Source organism: Lissotriton helveticus, chromosome 10 (assembly GCF_964261635.1).
Source record: "Lissotriton helveticus chromosome 10, aLisHel1.1, whole genome shotgun sequence".
NCBI lineage: Eukaryota > Metazoa > Chordata > Amphibia > Caudata > Salamandridae > Lissotriton > Lissotriton helveticus.
Window position 1 is genome coordinate 881,610,764 of NC_136071.1, and position 18,997 is coordinate 881,629,760.

General features: G+C 46.3%; 1 protein-coding gene across 1 annotated transcript in view; it reads left to right on the top strand.

Annotated features, from left to right (window-relative positions):
* Window positions 1–18,997, top strand: part of MYRIP (myosin VIIA and Rab interacting protein) — a 1,796,584-nt gene that overhangs the window by 1,245,318 nt on the left and 532,269 nt on the right. The gene's annotated exons all lie outside the window — the stretch shown is intronic.

The following is an 18,997-nucleotide window of genomic DNA, read 5'->3' on the forward strand; positions in this document are numbered from 1 at the left end:
AAAAAACCGAACTTATACTCCTGGGAAAAAATAAAGAACTTTGGGGACCCCAACACTGGCCACCGGAAATGGGCCCCCCTCCAATTCCAACTAACCAAGCCCGCAACCTAGGCTTTGTTGTTGATGACACACTTAGTATGCGCCAGCAGGTTATTAAAACATCAGCCACCTGCTTTGTCATCCTGAAGTGGCTAAAGAAAATCTGCTGGATGCTACCGGATCATACAAAAAGAATTGTCATTAACGCTCTAATAACATCAAGATTAGACTATGCCAATGTACTATACTTAGGATCTAACAAGGCCACAGTCCGCAAACTACAAACTGTGCAGAATGCAGCGGCAAGACTGCTAGGCAAAATTCCTATCCACGCACCCACTACCAAACGTATACGTGAATTGCACTGGTTAAAAATTGAGAACAGAATCAAATTCAAATCATTATGCTTCATGCATAAAATCTCAACAAATAAAGCTCCAAAATATCTACAAAGTCTGGTACAGTGTTACCTTCCATCTAGGACCCTAAGATCTGCAACAGCGAATAAATTTGTTGTGCCCAAAACAAGACTAGCACGCATGGGAGGTAGATCCTTTGCATATCTTGGTCCCTCCCTGTGGAACTCCATGCCACAAGCTCTGCGCTCAGAGGTTAATTACATCAGATTTAGAAAAGCCATAAAAACCTGCCTGTTTAACGTCTAGGTCAGTTGTCCAATTACCCCTCATTGAATCATAAGCGCCGGGAAACCCTTTGTTGGGTAGCTGTTTGCGCTATACAAAAATAAATAAATAAATAAAATAAATAAAAATAAATATCTGTAAGCGAGCGTGACCCAAAGGCTACAATGCATTCTGCTCCCGCATTATTCCTCTGGGTGAGAGCTGCGCCACTACATGCAAAACTTCAATGCCCCGCCAGCGGAGGGTGTAGAAGATGCCGCACCTGCTTGCTGGGCCACGTCAAAGAGCCCCGTGTGGCCAGCAGGCCAAAGAGAGACTGGTGCCCAGTAACGGAGAAAGAAATCACCCACAATGCCATCTAGTGGCTGCCTGAGTGCACTGCAGCCCAGAGTGCACAGCGCAAAAGGCAGCCCGAGAAAGTCCCTGCAACAGCTAATGTACAAGAACGGTGCAAGGCCAAGCCACAAGAGGAGCTGCCTTACTGCCCCAACCAAGTACGTCCCTGCACCTGCCTCCTCAGCAATTTCCCACAAACAGACCGGTATGAGACCGGAGGCACCAGTGAGGCCCGTGTAGCGCCACCTAGCTGCCTGCCTCACCACACCGGCAACCTCTGCATGCTGCGACATGACTAGCGTGGTGGAGGGAGAGAGAAGCCTGGAGACGAGGAGCCCTGGGAGAGCACACTACAGGCCGCATTCCATCCACAGATGCCAACCTCATGCAGATTCGAGGCAACTGAAGCCTGCAATGAGTAAGGACAGTGCCACCTAGTGGAAACCCCAGAGCCGCCCCCCTGGCAGTACAAGCCAGCAAACCCACAAAAGACACACTGGGCATCGCAGTCCGCAAAGCCCCCAGCAGCCCTCTGCCGACACTGCAATCAAGAGGGCACGGCCGCATACCTGGAGGGGTAATCACCCCCTAAGGCAAGCAACAGCACAAGCATGCAAGGTGTCAAGGAAAGGCGCCAGCTTACCAAGATTTGCCCATACACAAACAAGGTGCAGAGACACTGAAAGAGCCCCAGGAGAATGTGTGCAAACGCAAGCATGAAGAAAGTGCTGGTGATTGGCACACGATGCAGTAGGAAGCGCTGAGCACCCCCAGTATAAACAGCACTGCCTGTCACCTCTGCAAGGTACGGAAGAGACTTAACAAATCCCGCAGAAAGGTGCAGAGCAACACAGACAGCAAAGCCCCATTGCAGCCTCCTCATGCACATGAAGGACACCCAAGAAAGGCTGGTGCAGAGAGCGCACCCCCAGTGGCTACCCAACGTCACAGCGCTTGAGAAGAGCGCGCCACACGACCCTGGCGGTGAACGACCACCACCACAAGGAAGAAGAGCAGGCACTCACGGTGCCACAAGAGAGCGACCTGGCAATGAAGAAGCATGCACAGCCCGAAATGCGTGACACACGCGCCCAGAAGAATGTCAGTAGAGGTGAAAACCCAGGAGGAGAAGAAAGCTCTCTACCAGGAGGAGAAGAAAGCTCTCTGAAAAAGAAGCACTGCTGGAGCCAGCAGGGAGATTCCATACATCTCCACAGCAGCAACGGAGCCCAGAAGGGGCCAAACTCAGCACAGTGTCCTCCCTCACACTGCCACAAGCAGGAGTCGTCAGTGACCCAAGGCTGACGAGAGGAGATTGGTACACCACAAGTGGCCAACCGCCACCACAGCTAACCACTGCCCATGGAAGCCATTCCCTGGAGATGAAACACTCGGAGTAGAAGCGCCAAGAAGCCATAGGCCACCACTGCCAGTGGAAGGCATTCCCTGGAGAGGAAACACCCGGAGTAGGAGCGTTGAGAAGCAGCCTGAAGAAGGAGCACCCTAGATGAGTGGCTGCTCGCCATGCAGCTGAGAAAAGCTATGGATGTTTCGCCTTTATGGTCCGGAGACCATTGAGGTTATTAGGCCTGTTGGCCTTGTTAGAACATGGTGCATGTCACTGCACCCGGAGGAGAAGCAGAAGAAGAGTGGAGATCGTGTCACCCAGAAGAGCTGGACAAACGCAGGTGTGTCAAAGACAACGAGAGGAGAAGCATGAGGACTCATAGCACCACAAGCCAAGAACACCTCCAAAGACACCAGACATCCACCAAGGTGGACCTATGGCCCTGGCGACAGCACAAAGGGAGAACCACACGTAAGCTGCAGCAAGCGCAAACCGCATTGCTCCCATCGCTTCACAGTGAGACCGTCCAGCCAGAGTGTCGGCAGTTGGAGTCGAACGGCATCCCTGCCCCTGACCACAGATGCCCGAAGTGCAAGGGCAGATTCAGAAGAGGCAATCATGTGGCTACGACGTCCATCCAGAAACTTCCTCTCATATTTAACTATTGCCATCTGTCGTCCAGGCCATATGGCAGCTACACCATCAGTACCATGTGCATGAAATCGCACTCCGCAAGAAACGTGGAAGTGTGACCGGAGGGTCTACACCAAGAATTGGACAACCAGCTGAGGTCAGAAGAGGAAGTTGTGGGTGGCAAGGCCCGACGATGAAGAAAACCCAAGCTACAACAGGAGTAAATCCTGACACAGTGACAGCAAGGGAAGAGGGGGATAACCCGAGAAGGAACTGGCAACCGCACAGCGGGAGTCCGAGAGTAAGCCACACAGCCTGCACGAACCGAGTCTCAAGCCCTTCGTTTCTCAGCATGTTCATCACTCCTCCGTCATCAAAGTACCAACAGCCCAAGAAGTACAAGTACATGAATGCAAGTACCTCCCCAGAGAATATGGACGTACCGGGCAGCTCCCTGCCTCAGGTGATTGACTCCCGTCTAGACGCCTGCATCCATCAAGGCAAGTCATCGCCCGCCATCATCCAGATTCACCACGCAGTTGGTGATAGAGCGCGCAGGTCACCCGACCAACAATTTTACCATACACGTATCGGGCCCATAAATTTCAATTTACCATATTTATTAATCGGGTAACCTTACACTCTACTACCAGTAACCCTTGTTCCTTCCTATTTATTCCTACTGTACCCGACTTATCATTCCACCGTTACGGGTACCTATGATCACAATGGATCAGGGAGCTAGCTGTAACAGAAAGGCAGACACCAAAATACTTTCTTATATTTGCACTCATAAAATAATCACAGACTCGGGAAGTTTTAAAACCTTTATCTAGTTTTCTTCAATCTCAGAAAGCATGAGGTTTACAACAATTAAACTATCAATAACTAAAATTATAAAGAGCACGTATCCATATAGAAAGTAAATCAAGCCAACCATTTACGAATCTAAAGGAAGGTAAGAACAGTAAACATACTAGAATAGGTTTCAGAGTTTAGACTCAGTATGTTGTCTAAAGGACGGGAAAAATAAGGAACATACTAGAATTTCACAGTGAAATATTTCCCCATGAAGAGGAACCATAGGTAAAGTAAGAATAGACCATACTAATAAAACAGTGCAATTACTTGAATTTACTAAAGGATGGGTAAAGAAAAGGAACATCTATATATCATGAACTAAAAGGGAATGTACTTAAAAATGGGTAAGACAATGGAATATGATAAAATAACAACGATAAGATATGACCTGCTCATATAGTGGTGCAAAAAGCATGGAAAATCAAATATGCAAGAGTATGACTTTATTAAAGCAAAGAAAGGAAAATAGGAGATGCAGAATAGATTTCTCAGCTCTATATTTACCTAGTATGGTGTGAAGACCAACCCTGGCCACGGGTCAGTTAAGGACGGGAGGGACCCCAAGGAAGGACTGTCATCAGTGGGACAGCACGTGCAGAATAGACACCTCAGGACAGGACAGGAAACCCAGAATAGGATCAGGACAGGACCACCAAGGTAAGACCAGCACCCGCAGTTTGGAAGAAACGCCTGCGCTCCACCATCTCTGCCGCTATCAGCCAGAACCCCGATTGGGTTATCGATTTCCCCAGCAAAGTGCTCCGCCAACACTTAAGGTTTAAAACCTCTAGAGTCTATGGAAAGTTTGGACAGAGTGCTCCGCTGCCCTCTGTATTAATCACCTATTGAGTGCGTTGGGTCAGTGACAGGTCAGCTATTCGGACAAGTCGGACAATTTCTCTAGCTAAACCTAGGCTAGTTATACTGTTTTCGGGTCAGAATCCCCAATTTCGATTGGTCCCCAAGTAGGATAGGTCAACACACCAATCACATTTCATTTCTACAAGCCTGCATTTACATACTCTGGGACCGCCTATCGATTTTGGGGTTCCCATGACATATTTTACAGAATAGTTCAAGTTCAAGTTCAAGTTCAGGTATTTATAAAGCGCACTACTCACCCAGAGGGTCTCAAGGCGCTAGAGGGAGGGGTTCATTGTTTATCGAATAGCCAAGTTTTCAATTCTTTTCTGAAGGAGATGTGATTCTGAGTAAGGCGGAGGTGGGTGGGGAGTGAGTTCCAGGTCTTGGCAGCCAGGAAGGAGAAGGATCTGCCGCCCATGGTGGTTTTTCGGATGCGCGGGACTGCGGCGAGGGCTTGAATGGATGATCTTAGTTGGCGGGTGGGATAGTAGAAGGACAGTCGGGAGTTGAGGCATTCTGGTCCTAGATTATAAAGGGCCTTGTGTGCGTGGGTAAGAAGGCGGAAAGTAATTCTTTTGTTGACGGGAAGCCAGTGGAGGTTTTTTAAGTGACCAGTGATGTGCTCTTGGCGCGGGAAGTCTAATATGAGTCTCGCTGATGCGTTTTGGATGCGCTGGAGCTTTTTCTGCAATTTTGTTGTAATTCCGGCGTAGAGAGTGTTGCCATAGTCCAGTCGACTCGTGACCAGTGCATGGGTGACAGTCTTTCTTGTTTCGAGGGGGATCCAGCGGAAGATCTTTTTGAGAATGCGAAGCACGTTGAAGCAGGAGGACGATACGGCGTTGACTTGTCTGGACATTGAGAGAGAGGAGTCTAGAATGAAGCCAAGGTTACGTGCATGGTCAGTGGGTGTGGGCGCTGAGCCCAAAGCGGAAGGCCACCAAGAGTCGTCCCACGCTGAGGGGGAGGATCCAAGGATGAGCACCTCAGTTTTGTCTGAGTTGAGTTTTAGGCGGCTCTGGTTCATCCATTCGGCTACTTCTTTCATACCTTCGTGGAGGTTGTCCTTGGCGGTGTTGGGGTCTTTGGTGAGGGAAAGTATCAGCTGGGTGTCGTCGGCGTAGGAGATGATGTTGAGGTTGTGTCGACGTGCGATGGGGGCGAGGGGACTCATGTAGACGTTGAAGAGGGTGGGACTGAGTGAGGAGCCTTGAGGTACGCCGCAGATGACTTCGGTGGGCTCTGAGTAGAAAGGGGGAAGTCGGACTCTCTGTGTTCTCCCGGCTAGGAACGAGATGATCCAGTCCAAGGCTTTTCCTTGTATGCCGATGTTGTTGAGGCGTTGTATGAGGGTGCTGTGACAGACAGTGTCGAAGGCGGCAGAGAGGTCGAGAAGAATGAGGGCCACTGTTTCACCGTTGTCCAGGAGTGCTCGGATGTCGTCGGTCGCTGCAATGAGGGCGGTCTCGGTGCTGTGTTTGGCTCGAAAGCCGTTCTGTGAGGGATCCAGGGAGTTGTTGGATTCAAGGAAGGCTGCGAGTTGGCTGTTGACGGCTTTCTCGATGACTTTGGCCGGGAAAGGGAGGAGGGAGATGGGTCGGTAGTTTTTCAGTTCTGAGGGGTCTGCTGTTGGTTTTTTCAGAAGGGCGCTGAGTTCGGCGTGTTTCCATATTTCTGGAAAGGTGGCTGAGTTGAAGGAGCAGTTGATGACATCGCGGAGTTGGGGAGCGATGATGGAGCCAGCTTTGTTGAAGATGTAGTGGGGGCAGGGGTCAGAAGGTGAGCCAGAGTGGATTGAGTTCATGAGGCGAATGGTATCTTCAGTGTTGATTGGGTTCCAGGAATTGAGGTAGTTAGTTGGAGGGGTGGGATCAGAAGGGGGTGGGGTGAGTTGGTCATTGGGAGTGTTCTTGAAGCTGTTGTGGATGTCGGCAATTTTGTTGTAGAAGAAGGAGGATAGCGCATTGCAGAGGTCTTGGGAGTTAGTGATGTCGTTGGATGCTGCGGGAGGGTTGGTGAATTCTTTGACGATATTGAAGAGTTCCTTGCTGTTATGAGAGTTGTTGTCGAGACGGTCCTTAAATGCTGATTTCTTGGCGGAACGAATCAGTTGGTGGTGTTTGCGGGTGGCTGTCTTGAGGGAGGTCATGTTGTCTGAGGTTGGTTCTTTTCTCCAATTCTTCTCCAGGGTGCGGCAAGTCTTCTTGGATTTTTTAAGGTCATCATTGAACCAGGGAGCCTTTTTGCTGAATGATTTCAACTGGTGTTTTTTCAGGGGTGCTAGTTCGTCCGCACTGTGTGTAATCCATTGCCTGAGGTTTGTGGCCGCTTGGTCTGGGTCCGTTGTTAGGGTGGGAGTGTTTTGGCTGAGGGATGCGAGGAGTTGGTCGGTGGTGATTTTGTTCCAATTTCTTCGGGGAATGGGTTGTGGACGGTTGTGGGTCAGGGTTGTTTTGTAGCTGAAGTGAACACAGCTGTGATCCGTCCAGTGGAGAGCTGTAGTGTGATCGAAGGAGATGTGCTTGCTGGAGGTGAAGATAGGGTCGAGCGTGTGTCCGGCTGTGTGAGTGGGGGTGTCGACAAGTTGTTTGAGTCCGAGATTGGACATGTTGTCCAGGAGGGTGGTGGTGTTGTTGTCGAGAATGTTGTCAAGGTGGTAGTTGAGGTCTCCTAGAAGAATGTAGTTCTCGGAGGCGAGAGCGTGCGGGCTGACGAAGTCTGTGATGTCGTCGCTGAATTGAGATCGGGTGCCTGGGGGCCTGTAGATGAGGGTTCCTCTGAGGGTGGTCCTGGGGTCGGTGTGGATCTGAAAGTGGAGGTGTTCGGCGGTTGCAAGATTGTCGTCAGAACTGGTTGTAATTTTGATGGTGTTTCTATGGACGATGGCGATGCCTCCTCCAGTTTTTTTAATGGTGCGGTCTTTTCGAATGATCTTGTAAGTGTCCGGTATGGCTATGGCGATGTCGGGGGCAGAAGATGCGTTCATCCAAGTTTCAGTGAGGAAGGCGATGTCAGGTGACACAGTGTCGATTAGGTCCCAGAGTTCGGTTGCGTGTCTGTGGACCGAGCGGGTGTTCAGTAGGATGCATTTCAAGTCGTTGGGGTCGGAGCTGAGTGTGGAGGAAGTGTGTTTGGTGAGGGTCCTGAGGCAGTTGAACTTACAGGAGTGGCAGGAGAATGGGCCGTGGGTACGTCCTGGGGTAGCTACGCAGCATAGTGGGGTGCGTCCTGAGTTGAGGGCGAGGAGAGTAGCGGCATCATAAGTTACTCTGGGGGGTTGGGAGCGGCATGGGGCAGGGGGACGGGCGCTGGGCGCGGTCCAGGCGCGGACGGGCGTAGACGGGCTTACCTTTGGCGCACCTTCGGCGCGGCTGGGGCGCGACCGCTGCGCGTGAACGCTGCGCGCAAATGCATCTGTCATATGTGGATGGGGAGGGGGAGGGGCGCGGGAGGGTCAGCAGGGAGGCGGGAGCGGGGAGGAGCCACGGGCTGGGAGTGGAGGCACCAACAACAACAAAAATGGCCTCTTAATGAATACACGAAACGGGGCACAGCTGAGGGTCTGCAAGCACAGTTAAACAGTTAACAAGAGCAGTCTCATGCACAGAGCAGCGCAAACGGCACCAAAAACGAGCAGCTTCTACAACAATGAATCAATTTCGAAATGTCTGGCAGAGAGAAGTGAAAGTAAATTTAGCGCAGGTAGGGCACTGAAAAGCGCTTAGCTGAAACGATACCAGGCGCAGAGGGAGAGCACTCGAAACACGGGTCCAGCAGGGTATCAGGCAGCAATGAGGTAGGCAAGCTGGCAGCAGGCGTGGGAGCGTGGGTGAGCGACCGCTTCGGGACAAGCCCAGGTGGTCACAGCGCTAGGAGGGGAGGAGGGACGCACTTACTCTGTCTGTGGGCGGGAGGGTCAGCAGGGAGGCGGGAGCGGGGAGGAGCCACGGGCTGGGAGTGGAGGCAACAACAACAACAAAAATGGCCTCTTAATGAATACACGAAACGGGGCACAGCCGAGGGTCTGCAAGCACAGTTAAACAGTTAACAAGAGCAGTCTCATGCACAGAGCAGCGCAAACGGCACCAAAAACGAGCAGCTTCTACAACAATGAATCAATTTCGAAATGTCTGGCAAAGAGAAGTGAAAGTAAATTTAGCGCAGGTAGGGCACTGAAAAGCGCTTAGCTGAAACGATACCAGGCGCAGAGGGAGAGCACTCGAAACACGGGTCCAGCAGGGTATCAGGCAGCAATGAGGTAGGCAAGCTGGCAGCAGGCGTGGGAGCGTGGGTGAGCGACCGCTTCGGGACAAGCCCAGGTGGTCACCATACAATACAATGAATAAAATACAATTGTTGCATTTGCAGGACAGTTCAGCTTCTTCTGCTAGGCGAAGGTGCATCTTCCCAGGCACATCTTGGCTGGGACCTCTGGTTGGCAGGGATTCAATGCCACTGGCCAAAGACTGTCATGCGCAGAAAGGCTGTTCAATATGGAATCACGAGTGTTTCTCAGACCCTCAAGAACGCGGTACATGAAAAGTAAGCGAAAACAAATTAAAACACAGAAATAAATGATTACACTGTATACCATGAATAGCTACTCTATACCCCTTTACTTTATATAAACTATGGCATTATGTTTTAATGCAAATTAACATTAACACAAAGGCAGCAGCGCAAGCTTCACCATGTGAGGACACAAAGCGGCCATCTTAATGCTAATGCGCAAGCGCAAAGATTTCCACCAGAACTGTAAGTACGTCACGTCACGTGAGGGTGACTAACGCATGCGCAGAAGAAACCCTGCCAAGCAGCGGCCATTTTTAATGACAAGCGTTATTAAGTTTTAGTAAACACATAGGCAAGCCTCGCTAGGACACCCCAAATGTCAAAATAAAGGGAAGTTAATAAGACAAAACAGGTTGGGTTACTCTGTTACATGTTATTCGAGGTTCATGAATTCAAGCAAGTCGCGTAATGTGCGAATCCTTGCTCCATCAATCCCCTCTTTGATGATATTTACTATCATCACAAAACTAATGGAATCAGATGCCAACTTTCACAACTTTCCCAATTCGATCTCCTCCAACATTCGATTAAATTTCTCTTTCGTATCTTTGTTAGGGTGAGAATTCTTCACCCTTTTATAAATTTGATTATTCAGTTCCTCTAATTCAAGTTCATCCACACTCCGTTTCACGCCTCTTTTGTTCACGGTATATTTCTTCTGGTGTTTGCGACATTTGCAACAGACAAATATGAGGAGTATAATAAAACCTATTACTGCAATTGGCATCAGTACCTTGAACAAAAAACCTTTACCTAAATTAGAAAACCAATGACCTACAGCGAAGAGACCATCAGTAAGTCTCTTCCAGGCACTATCAACCTCCAGTGGTTTGAGTTCCTTTTCCAAATTTGTAATGTTCCTCACATACCTTTTGAGTTGCACACTTTTGTCCGGTATGTAAGTGCAACAATGTTGCGCTTTCAACATTCGGCAGACTCCGCCCTCTTTTGCTAATAAGGTGTCAAGAGCAAGTCTGTTCTGCAAAACCATAGATCTGATCGCAACCATTTCTGTATTGATCATCAGAAATCCACTAGCAGTGTCAGTAGACAACCGATCCACTATAGTTGACAATTTGCAAATTCTGTGTGTGTTCAGAACCACTCCCACTGCAGGTATCAATGCACTAAATATACTACCCATTATTTCACCTACACTTTCTCTTTTACTACGCACTAAACTGTTAGTGCTTTCATTGCTTCCAGCAATTTCATTCCCATGGTATATTTTCGGGAAGACAATTCCAAAATAGCAGCTTCCATACCAGTGATCCGGCAATTTGAAATAAGCCTTGTTTCCACATATGTAATAAATTCCGGGAAACACAGGTTCTGACCCATTTTTGAAACCCCAACCTCCAATTACCTTGTAATTGTGTTCACATTGACTGGAACCAATGAAAATGGTATTATAATAACTAGTCTTTTCTCGGTGAAGACAAAGTCTCCCTTTTCTCTCGAAATCCAGCAACAAAGCACGACTAGCCCCACCACTTGAGGTGTTTCCCATGTTTTCAGCCCACTTAGGAGTTTTCTGCCTTTTATCATTCGCTTTTCTTTGGAAACTTTCTCTTCTTTTCTCTGCCATGTTTAAGAACACTTTCTCTTGTTCATTCAATGAACAGGTCAAGTTATCTCTGTGTGCTTCACCTAAATCTGTGGTACCTATAGTCAGAAAATATTCTCCCATATAACGTGTTACATCACTTTTTGTATGTACAGGGTTCAGATTTCCACGTATAGGAAGTTCAGAAAATATCACGTCTGAGTTAGAGTAATAGTACTGTAACGGTCCTCTTTTGTAAAATAAACTAGCTAAAATACTACAGGAAATTCCATATGTTAGGGGCAAGTGATGGTATGTCACTCCCTCAGCTACAGAAGTAGGTAGCTTCATGCAAACGTAACAGTCTTCTATTTCCATGGTTTCTACATAATGCACTAAAAGGTTAGCGAATACGTTTAAATGAGTCTGGTTCTGGATTCCGTGATAATGTAGTCCTTCCTCATCTGGTGCTCCTAAGTCCAATTTAGTTTGTCTAGTGCTAAGTGCTTTCTCATGTCCTTCTACACTTTGTGATGTCACTTCTTCTGCATTTTTCGTCACAGTCTCTGTGGTGTCAGTATTAGTACTTTTGCTCATCATATAAGGAATAGTAATGGTTAGTCCTATCCATAATATTAACACTAAGGCTACACTACATATACATACTTTACAGCATGTTTTACAGCAATTACGTCTAGGTCTTCCATTCACACTTGAATCAGACATTTCTGCTCAAAAGAAGCTTTTCTCAACCCCTCTTTGTAACTTTGCATAGGTTGCTTACTCTGAGCAACTTTCAGGTTGGTTCTTCTTCTTCGGCAGACTGATCAGCCGTCACTTCTTCGTCACTTTCGTCAGTTATCTCAAGTTCCTCAAATTCTTCCAATACCAAGTGAGTCCATTCAGGATTCTGATATTTTTCGTTCAATCTTTTTATTCGGTCACTTCTTCGTTTGGAGTTTTCTCCAGTTCGCTCTGTTTTACTGGAATTTTGCTTTCTTTGCTCAAGTTTTTCTTCAACTGTTTTCAATCTTAGTCTCAGTCTTTTAATGTATCTTGGTTCTTTATTCTTTTTCTTGAACCTTTTAGCTGGCACTGTGGTTTGGCTTTCTTCTAATGCTCTCTTATTTTCGCTTTGCTGTGGGACTTCTGTTTCTGTTTCCTCCCTTTCTATCTGACTAGTCCCAGGTCTTATTTCATTTTCTTCTGCCTGGTTGCTAAGCTGGCCTTGTTCAGGTGTATACTGGGTTTGATTTTTGGGCGTTTCAATTTCTGTATCCTGAACACATTCGTCTATTTCTATCTGATCCTGTTCAAGCACTTCGAACCTTTGATTTTCTTCCGCTTGAACTTTCGCCCTTGTTTCTGTCTGTCCCGTTTCGATCTCAGGAGTTCTTGGGGGTGTGTCAATCACCTGTTCTGTCCCTATCTGATCTTCTTCTTCTTCAGATTTGACATGGATTTCGATAATCCGATTGTCTCCTCTTATTCCTATCTCTTCCTCACTATTCCACTCTGTCTGAATAGGTTTGACTTCTTGTTCTTATGGGATCATCTGTCAGGTCGATTATAGGTATCCACTCATCTTGACTGGTGCTCGGTTGTTCGTCATCAGCTATTTCAGGACCAACGTCTGGAGACCCCTCAGCTGGACAACCTTCAGCGTCAGTTTTCTCGTCTTCGGTCACCTTCTTGGTGTGGCTAGCATGTATCCACTTCGGCACACCGGCACACTTCCCCGCTGTTGTGGTCACCAGAGTCACTTGTCTTGGTTTTCCCCACTTCGGTGCAAGGCAACTTGAACGAGTGTGTTTCTTGAGTACCACCCAATCACCTGGTTTCAATTTATGGACTGGAGTTGCTGGACTGGCGACGGCGTCTTCCCCAATCTGGTGAGAGATAGAACGCACTTGGTCACCCAGTTGCTTGCAGTACTCTAGTACCAAATCATCAGAAATGCTTATCAGTTTGTGTCCTGGTACCCATGCTTGTCTCATCACTCTTCCCATCTGGATCTCATGGGGACTCAGGCCTGTATTTCGGTCTGGAATACTTCGGATTCCCATCAGAACAAGAGGTAAAGCCTCTATCCAATTCATGTTAGTAGACTCACACATCTTTCCTAGTCTCGACTTGATAGTGCCATTCATCGGTTCCACCACTCCAGAAGCCTCTGGACGATATGCACGGTGCAGCTTTTGTGTAATCTTGAATGCTTCACAGAGCTGACCAATTACTTCATTCTGGAAATGCCCACCTCTATCTGATTCAATTGTGACTGGGACCCCGTACCTAGGTATTAGTTCTTGCAGTAACAACTTGGCTACAGTGATGGCATCATTCTTCTTGGCCGGGTAAGCTTCTACCCACTTTGAAAATAGGCAGACAATGAAAGGATATATCTCATTCCTCTACAAGGGGGTAACTGAATGAAGTCAATTTGTAATCTTGTAAAAGGACCCCCTGCTTTCCCAATTTTACCTATTTCAACAACTGTTTTCTTCCCAGCGTTGAATTGCTGACATGTCAAGCACCTCTGGCAGAGTGACTCTGCTACCTTCCTGAACTTCGAGCTGAACCATGTCTGTTGGAAAACACGTATCACGGCATCCCTACCAATGTGTGCATTTCCATGTATTAATCTGGCCATAGAAGCAAGCAAGCAGGCTGTCAGGCAACACAGGCATACCATCAGGGCCAACAATGACACCATCCTCGTTTCTCTGTCGACAACCAAACTTTCTCCAGTTTCCCTTTTCCTTTGGTGTCGCTGCATTCTGTAAATCTCTCACTTCCTCCCATGTAGGCACATTCTCAAACACCATAAGTTGGCAGCTGTTTCCATATCCCCCCAATTTGATATTGACAGACATTCGATGTCTGGCACAATGTTGGGCTACTTGGTCAGCATATCGATTGCCTACTGTCACATTGTCGTCACCAGATTTGTGAGCAGTACACTTGACCACTGCCAATTCTTTTGGTAACTGGATTGCTTCCAGTAATTCCTGAACCACTTTCCCATTTCTGATAGGAGTACCTGAAGAAGTCAGAAACTCTCTTTGCAGCCAGAATTGGCCGAAGTCATGCACAACTCCGTAACCATATTGACTGTCAGTATATACGGTTACTCTTTTATTTTTCCCAATTTTACAGGCTCTTGCCAATGCAACCAATTCGGCTACTTGTGCAGACTTTACTCCAAATAGATAAGATGCTTCTATTGCACGGGATACTGTGACCACAGCATACGCAGCACTTAGGCCTCCATTTTCATGTCTCAGACATGAGCCATCTACAAACAGTTCGTAATCTTCTACAGTCAGGGGCATTTCTTTGATATCTGGGCGCGGTTTGGTACTAAACTCAGTCAGGTCAATACAGTCATGCTCGACCTCTCCCTTCGCTTCTGCAATCAGTGACTCAGGTAATAAGGTTGCTGGATTCAATGTGTTACACCGAGTAATGACTACAATTGCAGCACCTACAAGAATCCTCTCATACTTGGTCAGCCGACTAGGTGTGAGATACTGGGTCTTAGTTTTGGTTAGTAGGATTACAACTGCATGTGGAACATACACAGTTACAGGATGTCCCATAATGATGGATTCACTCTGTTCAAGACTCATGCAAGTTGCAGCTACTGCTTTCAGACATCTAGGCAATCCAGCAGCCACTGGATCCAATGTAGCAGAGAAGTATGCTACTGGACGTCTAGTCAAACCATGCTCTTGGGTTAGGACTGACAGTGCACAATTGTCTCGTGTATCACAAAATAGTGCAAATTCTTTCGAATAATCAGGCATTCCCAAAGCAGGGGCTGTACACAGACATTCTCGTAATTTTGTAAATGCTGTCAAGCTTTCCTCATTCCATTCCACTGGGTCTTTTACTCCTTTCTTTGTCATTTTTATCAAAGGTTTTGCTAGGACTGCAAATCCCACAATCCACTGTCTGCAGTAACCTACGACTCCAAGGAACATTCTGACTTCTTTCTGAGTATTAGGTATTTGCATGTTTCGAATTATTCTAATTCTTTCTGAAGTAACTTTCCTGATACCCTTCTCTAGCTGGTGCCCCAGATATTTTACTGAAGTGGTACAGAACTGTAGTTTGTCAGGTGATACTTTGTGTCCTCCTTCACCTAAGTGGTTCAGTAAGGCAATGGTGTCAATGACACAGTCTTTCTGACTTTTAGACGCCACAAAGAGGTCGTCTATATATTGCACCAAAACTGATTCTCCAGGTAAAATCAAAGATTCAAGGCACTTTTTCAGAATCTGATTAAAGATTGAGGGGCTTTCTGTATACCCCTGAGGAACGCGATTCCAAACGAACACGTGACTGTCGAATTCAAATGAGAATAGAAATTTGCTGTCTGGATGCAATGGGATCGAAAAGAATGCGTGACATAAATCAATTACGGTGAACCACTCAGCATTCCATGGAATTTGATACAAAATCACTGCTGGGTTCGGAACAATAGGACAGCAAGGAACAACGATTTTGTTTACCTTTCTCAGGTCCTGCACTACTCTGTACTTACCACTAAGTTGCTTGATTCCGATTATGGGTGAGTTGGAAGGACTACTCAACACTTCTTGTATAATGTTTGCTTCTAGCAATCTTTTTATTTCAATGGCAACTCCTGCCTTCACTTCGGCACTCATTTTGTATTGTTTAGTATTTGGGTAAACTGCATCTTCTTTTATAGCTATTTTAATTGGGTCTACATTTGCCATTAATCCTACATCTTTTCCAGTAAAGTCCCATACTTCTGGTTTCACTGCCGGTTGGAGTTCTTCAGGTAAGTCTTGTATTGTCAGTCTTTTAATTTCTGAGTCAGGTCTTATTAACATTAGTTTGTATATTCCATCTTCGTCTGGGGTTTGAATTTCGACGCCCTTTGGTGAGCAAAAGATGGTACAATTCATTTTGCACAACAAATCACGTCCTAATAAGTTTACAGGACTGGTATCACAAACAACAAATCTATGCATTTCTTTGAAATTCCCTATTGTAATCTCCATGGGTTCAGTAACTGGGGTACTAATCAATTGATTAGATACACCCACTACTTGAATGGCTTCTCCCGAGAGGGGTAGGTTTGGAACGTCTGCTGTTCTTACAGTAGAACGGGTAGCCCTAGTGTCCAACAGAAAGGTGACATCATTGCCTTCAACCTTTCCTTCAATGTATGGCCCTGACTGGTCTACCGGCAAGGAGGCACCAAGTACGCACTCCTCATCCTCCCCCCTCAGGCCCCGTCAGTATTGTCCGTCACAGAGGAAAGTGTCATTCAACAAAAATTGCGAGGTTGCTGCATTTCTATCCTCTTTTCCTCCCCAAATTTCTATGTCTTCACCCTGCGGTGTCTTTCCTTTAAAATTCGGTCTAGGTGCACGAGGCAACTGACTCGATTTTACCTGTTGCTGGTTCTTTCTCGGTTTTTCATTCTGCGTCTGTGGATTTAAATCAGTGGTTTGGGGGTTATTATTCTGTGCGTATGGACACTCGTCTCTCCAGTGCCCTATCTGTCCGCACCCGTGACAGGGAAATCTCTTTTTGGCTTCCTCTCGGCTCATTTTCACTTTGGGCTTCCCTCCACCCCCAGAACCTTGATTTTGGGAATTATTATTAATTTTACCTAATTGCTTTTCTTGTTGTTCAGCTAGTTTTACCTGTGCCCACATAACCTTTTCCTTTAAAGCCTTTCTCGTCTTCGCAATACTTTGCGTATCGCAAGACTTCATCTATTTTCTTAGACTGCCAACAGATTTTATTGTCTTTGATCCACTGGCAAATTTCAGGTCTTAAACAAACCTGTAAATGAAGTAAATGAAGTGGGTCATATCCTTCATCTCGATGTTATCTATACCGCTGTATGTTTTAAACACCTGTAACAGTCTTTCATAAAAGGAATGCACAGTCTCATCTCTTTCCTGTGTAGTTCTATCTATTCTGGTCCAATCAGTTTCCTTTGCAGGCACCTTTCCCTTCAGGTGTAACATTACCTGATCGTATTTTTTCATTACCTCATCAGAAGGAGCTCCTGTAGTAGGGTTCCTCGGGTATTCCTCACTAGGCCAACCAATGGCAATTTTACATTCTGTCCACAAATCTACGGGAACTACTATATCGAAAAACCCATCCAGATCTTTCCACAGGCATTTTTGTACTTTCACAAACCTTTCTACCTGTCCGTACCACTCCACGGGTTTTTCTCGTAATTTCGGAAAATCATTAGTAAAGGACACAATATCCTGTCTGGACCATGGAACATGCACATACTTTCCACTTGGCACTTCTCGCATAGGATATAACTGTTCTGGCTTGTCAGCTTCCTTTAAAACAAACTCAGAAGTCATCTGTTTGGATCTACTCTCTTCCTTTTTCTTTGCCCACCTGGCTTTCCATTTCTCTAAATCTCCCCATTTTTGTAACACGTTCAACAATTCCTTGATCTGTACCTTCTTTCCTGACACATTCATATTCTCTAGATCTTTGTCTGAGAATTCTGCTCTGTAAGGTTTCTGTAATGGCTTTGATTTCCCAATATCTATTCCCATACTGGCGGCAGTGTCTGTTAATTTCTCATGGAACACGCTGGTATTACAGGTAAGACTTTTACAGATAAATAGAAGCTCTTCCTCGGAATAGGTATTTAATCTGTCTAACCCCACATTTCCGGCCATCAGTTCTTCCATTTCTATTATCAGTTTGTAAATATCTAAGGGTTTTGACTGAGGAGTTTGTCTCTCTAATTCTCGACTCCATCTCTCAATCTCTTCAGGAGTCACTACTGTGACACTTTTAGCACCTGAAGTTGATTCCATTTGAATTTCTCCTGTATTAAAAGGATTATGTCTCCTTTGCGAATTCCTTCCTGGGTCCCTTATCGGTAAATCCATCAAAGAAACCTCAGATTCACATTCACTCGTCTGATCATCTACAATTAAGGGCTCTTTTCTTGGCTGTACTATAGTTGGGGTAATGATCGGAGTCTTTGGACTCCCCTGTCTATCCCCATACAAAGGAACAACTGGTCCAATAGTCACTGGGATTGTCAAGGCTTCAGGGCTAGTATTTAACTGGGAGATTTTCTGAATTATTTTGGTTCTTTGTTTGGCTAGAGCCTCTCGCTGCTTTTCCTGCAATATCCTTTCCAAGGAATTCTCATGCAATACCTGTGGAGTCAAAGTTGGAGCACAACTCGGGGCAGTGGGATGCGTCAAACTTGGTCCTTCACCATAATTAGGTCTGAGAACGGATTTCCTGTGCTTAAGGGTCTTGCCTCACCCTCGTAAGGAGGTCTTGGACAATAGTCTCTCTCACCTGAGTATCTTGACTCTTCACTAAACGGTGGTCTTAGACAGGTATCTCACACCTATGGGTCCTAGGCCCTCGGTATAGGAAGGTATTTGACAGCCGTCTCCTACATTTACAGATCTAGTCCCTTCCTGATAAGGGGTTCTTCGGGAAGCATCCCCTACACTAGAGGATCCGGGTCCTTCGTTATAAGGAGGTGGATTCTTCATGAACAAGTCCTCCAAATAATCGTCATCCGATTCCCCACTAGTTACCCAGTGTTTGATTTTTTCTGCCTTTTTCTCTCCCACTGGTTCTCCTAGTGCCATCATAGGATACAGTCCTTCTACTATCATATTCTGTCTCCATTGTTTCATCTTTTTATCTCGGGTCTCTTGCTTCAATTTTGGATACCATTTAGTTAACCCTTTGTCCATTCGGGGCTTGTCTCTTTCAAAAGCCTCTATCTCCCATTCCTCTAAAGCTTCATACTGCGTCAATCTGGGTCTGGGATGCAAATCATTCATTCGGGTTCTCAAATTAAATAAAATCCTGCCATTAAATGTACCTTCCAATGGAAAAGCCAAAATTCCATCTTCTTTTGTGTATTCCGCCCAATTTTCCAACCATACACACGAGTGGTACCCTTTATCAAACATCATGAAAGATGCGGGAGTATTAGGTGGCGGAATGACAACACCATCTCTAGTTTTAATAGGTTTGTCTTTCTTGAAATAATTCTTCACTTTGTTTACAAGGGTCAATTTTCTCTTATTTCCGTACATAATGCTGATGTTATGACCCTTCCACTGATCGTTTTCAAACCCTAAATGTCTTGGAACAGGT